General features: G+C 59.0%; 1 long non-coding RNA gene across 1 annotated transcript; it reads right to left on the reverse strand.

Annotated features, from left to right (window-relative positions):
• Positions 1-263: 263 nt before the first annotated feature.
• Positions 264-2,843, reverse strand: LOC144373366 (uncharacterized). The gene is made up of 3 exons (XR_013433072.1): positions 2,140-2,843; positions 1,318-1,400; positions 264-371 (listed from the first exon to the last, which is right to left on the reverse strand). It is a non-coding gene; the product is annotated as an uncharacterized LOC144373366 (long non-coding RNA).
• Positions 2,844-4,783: the final 1,940 nt, after the last annotated feature.

Consider the following 4,783-nt stretch of genomic DNA (forward strand, 5'->3'; position numbering starts at 1 on the left):
TCAGAGAGTGGCAGGCAGCAGTGCAGGGCTCTGGAGGCACAGGGCAAGCAGCCAGGGCAGAGGCCTGTGTGGGAAAGGCTGCTATATACCATCTAGTAGACAAATAGACTTTCCCCAAGACCAGCTAATGAATGCACGCATCATATTCCACAGACACGTACCTGTGGACAAAGGGACACAACTCCAAGGGCAAAACTTCAGAACCAGAACTGTGCAGAGAGGGGGTGCCTTGTCCTGAGACGGTCTGACAGCTGGGTCCTGTTCCTGCTCCCTGTGGCCTTCTGTGCAGCTGCACCATGTTCTGCCCACTCTGTCCAGCTTCTCAGCTCCTTCACCTTCACTGTTCATCACATGGAGTTTCCTCCCTGGGTCTGAAACAGAATTTTCTTATCATACTGCACTGCCCAATTCATGGGCTCATCCTGCCTTACTGGATAAACACTTCCTCCTGCCCCTTTCAAGTGCTTTACAATTTCTAGAAGTGGACAAGTGAGCCAGAGTTCCTTCTGATTGTTCCATCTGCATTATTGAGCCCAAGGCATGTGTGCTGAGGCTGTGTTGTGTGCTGGTCCAGTTATGAACTTACTTTCCATATAGTTTCTACTAGCTTCTTGGCCTGTAGTTTATTTGGAAATATCCATTTCAACTCATCCTCAGTGACACTTGATATTTTCATTTTAAGAAATGACTTTGCTGATTAGAGGGTGGCTTTGCTTTTATTTGTGTTTCTGAGTGCCAGATCCTAAAGCCCTACTAAGGTGGATGTGTTTGCCCATCTCTCAGTTTTCAGCAGTTTCTTTTTCTCCTGAAAGTCCCTGTTGGTTGCTCTGAATGAAGGTATATATGGTTTTCTTAAATTCTAACTTCAGGTTCAGAGGAGCCCTGCAGAGCCCAAGCCAAGCTGTGATCTTTGGTTTGGGTTCTTCTAGAGGGAAGCAGTGGTGGAGGCTCCAGGAGAAGAGTCATTTGGAGGGACCAGAGAGCCAGGAGAAGCCTGGGGAAGGGGAGCAGCTCTGGAAGCTGGATGGAAGCAGGGGAGACAGCAAACGGGTATTAGCCTTCACAGCTGGGCTGTAGGACAGAGCTGGCCCTGTGGCCCCAAACCCTGCCAGCTCTGCTGCATCCTGCCTCAATGCCATGTGCATATTTCCTTGTGCCTGGGAACATGTGTGGAGAAGCCATGCTTGGCCATGGCAGGGCTCATGCTTGGACATTTCAGCCCAGCCTAGGCTGCTAGGACCAGACTCCGGGCCTCCTGTTCCCTGCTATTCTCATGGCTTATGACCTGGGGATCTCTCCACCGAGTCTTGCTATCACCTGAGTCTTTTTCAGTTGCAAACATGGCGTGCTCTACTCCAGGTCCCTTCCTAGCCATGCAGAGTACAGGTCACATGAGGCATCTACAAAAGGAAAATCGGCAATCACCACCTGTTGCAGGCTGGTTTGCTGTTTTGATAATTGTCTCAATTTAATGATGAGATGGAGAAAAGGTTAATAATGCAGGAATGTTTATGTCTGTAGCTATTCCATTGTGAATAGCTACAAAAGTATGTGGAACTACACGTCCAGTACTCAACACTGGCATCCATTCAACGCAGAACACCCCTTTGCCCTACAAAAAGTAGTGCAATACACATGAATGTTCCGCTTACTTTGTTTTTGTCTTATGTATAAATGAAATTATCAGTCAACATTCTTGTCAGAACTACACTCAATATCAGCCAGTGAACACCACAAGCAAATTCTCTTGAATCAGATAGCAGTGAAGCATTTGCTATGAGATTGATCTCATCTATGGTAGTTCTGTGGCAACCATCACCTGGCTACAGATACAAAAGTCCAGCCAGAACTGAAGCATTTGGTGAAAAGCCCTTGATCTGTGGAATTTACAATCAAGAGACGTTTATTTTAAGATGACTTGTGAAGTGCATGTACCAGTGAAGTTAATAATGAGCACACAAGTGCTCTTCAGAAAGCCTGCTGATCCACATCCAATGGAACCACAGGTCGGGTGCAGGGAGGGGCCCACTGGTGACCTCTGAAGTCCCACCAGAGCTAAGGGGCATGGCACACCACTGGGTGAGGCCCCGGACAAAGCAGGGCCCAGGCCCACCCCACTCAGATCCTTTCCCCACTCACCTGCTAGGCCTGGAGCTCTTGTTCCTCCCCTCAGTGCTGCTCCTCGACTGGGTACAGAGCAGAACTTGGCGAGTATGTCCCCAAAATGCTGCACTCAAGATGGGAAAGGAGAACCCACTCTCAAACCCCAACACTTCCTCCAGGAAGGAACAGCCAGGACAGCCAAATGTCTCCAGCAAGCATCACAAGCTGGGCCATGAAGGTCAGCTACACATTTAGAGCAGCCATGCACCGCACCATGGGCAGCCAAGAAATTCAAACACCCAGTATCTCAAGAACCCAAAAGAAATGACATAATAAGCTCTAAAAAAACAAGCAAAAAAGGAAATACTCAAAAGAGTCCAGGTGACTGAGCAGGCAGACCAGAGTGAATGAGAGCCCAGTAAAGAAGAGGACCTAGGATGAAGACAGAGGAGGACACTGGAAGGCAAAAAGCACTCACCAACAGAGCCCAGACATACACCACAGGCCTCAGAGAAGACCCACTAAAAACTACTGAGAGAAGGGCGCTCACCCCTCAGGACCCTGAGGGGACTGACCCAGGAGCACTAGGACTAGAGAAAGAGAGGACACTGAGCCCTGGCGGGCGAGGGGCACTCACCCACAGGGCCCAGGGCAGACTGAGCACCGGCGAGGGAGGGGCACCAGCCACGGGCCCCAGAGGAGACCCACTGGGCACTGCTGGGCGAGGGGCGCTCACCCCTCAGGACCCAGAGGGGACCCAGCCGGGGGCGCTCAGCCTGGGGACACAGAGGACACTGGGGACCAGCGGGCGAGGGGCGCTCACCCGCGGGCCCCAGAGGCCACTGCTCCCTGGCGCGCCTGGGGGGCTAACCCCAGAGGCCCGGGCACACCGAGGACCCGCGGGCGAGGGGCGCTCACCCGCGGGCCCCGGAGGACAAGGGGCGCTCACCAGCAGGGCCCAGAGCGCCCAGGAAACTGCCGGCCAGGCCGCCTGGGGCGCTCGCCCAGGGCCAGCAGGCCAGGCCCAGCACCGCCGAAGGGAGGGGTGCTCACCCCCAGGAACTAAGGAAGCCTGATCCCCCGCCCCCACCCCCCCCCCACCCCCACCCCGAGCGCCAGGGCGGCTCCCCTCCACACTCAGGGCCGCCCGGAGCACTGCTGGGTGAGGGGCGCTCACCCCCAGGACCCCGAGCAGCAGCCTGAGCGCTGGGGGGCTGAGGGAGCTCACCCGCAGCAGCAACCCTGGAGAATGAGTGCCTGTGGGCGAGGGGCGCTCACCCACGGGGCTCAGAGTCCTGGGCTCCTTTTGCGGAGATGCCCTCAGCCCCAAGTCTCCCTTACCTGGGCCAGGGTGCCACAGTGGTGCCCTTTTCACGGGTCTCAGCAGGTCCTCCATGAGGGTGGGGAGAGGTCCTCTGCCAAATCTCCCCCCTGGCTCCTGCCCGGGTGGCCGTTGCTCCGGATCCAAGGGTCCCACAGGGTTCTTCCCTGGGGCCCAGAGCGCGCCCGGTGGGAGCGCGCCCGGTGGCGCGTCCCAGGTGATCCCCACAGGCCTTGGAAACTGGCCCCGCATCCACTGGTGCCAGGGACCTCCGCGATCCCGGGCAGGTTGGGGTCGTGCACAGGAGCGCAGCCCCCTGGGCCCAAAGGCCAGAAAATGGTGTGTCCGGCGGGATGGATCCGGGTCCTGGGTGCCCTTGGACTGGAGATCCCCTAACAGTGTTCTCTCGGGGTCGCAGGTTTCCAGCACAAGCCTGCCTGCAGGGCCGCACCAGAGGCCAAAAGCCAGGTGTTTGCCAGTTGGAGCTCTCCACCTTGCTCCAAGTCTCCGGGGGTGGCTTCCTCCACAGGGACTCTTCACCCCTCAGGCCAAAGAGGGTGTCCCAGGCTGGGAGAGAAAGACCCCAGCCACACAGTTCACTCCCCAGGCGCCAGGCGGCCTTAGCGCTCAGAGGAGACTGGGCCCTGGCGGGCAAGGGGAACTCCCCCACAGGCCCAGAGGACACTGAGCCCTGGCGGGCGAGGGGCGCTCACCCACAGGGCCCAGGGCAGACTGAGCACTGGCGAGGGAGGGGCACCAGCCACGGGCCCCAGAGGAGACCCACTGGGCACTGCTGGGCGAGGGGCGCTCACCCCTCAGGACCCAGAGGGGACCCAGCCGGGGGCGCTCAGCCTGGGGACACAGAGGACACTGGGGACCAGCGGGCGAGGGGCGCTCACCCGCGGGCCCCAGAGGCCACTGCTCCCTGGCGCGCCTGGGGGGCTAACCCCAGAGGCCCGGGCACACCGAGGACCCGCGGGCGAGGGGCGCTCACCCGCGGGCCCCGGAGGACAAGGGGCGCTCACCAGCAGGGCCCAGAGCGCCCAGGAAACTGCCGGCCAGGCCGCCTGGGGCGCTCGCCCAGGGCCAGCAGGCCGGGCCCAGCACCGCCGAAGGGAGGGGTGCTCACCCCCAGGAACTAAGGAAGCCTGATCCCCCGCCCCCACCCCGAGCGCCAGGGCGGCTCCCCTCCACACTCAGGGCCGCCCGGAGCACTGCTGGGTGAGGGGCGCTCACCCCCAGGACCCCGAGCAGCAGCCTGAGCGCTGGGGGGCTGAGGGAGCTCACCCGCAGCAGCAACCCTGGAGAATGAGTGCCTGTGGGCGAGGGGCGCTCACCCACGGGGCTCAGAGTCCTGGG

This window comes from Ictidomys tridecemlineatus, unplaced genomic scaffold (genome assembly GCF_052094955.1).
Source record: "Ictidomys tridecemlineatus isolate mIctTri1 unplaced genomic scaffold, mIctTri1.hap1 Scaffold_3699, whole genome shotgun sequence".
In the NCBI taxonomy this organism is placed as follows: Eukaryota; Metazoa; Chordata; class Mammalia; order Rodentia; family Sciuridae; genus Ictidomys; species Ictidomys tridecemlineatus.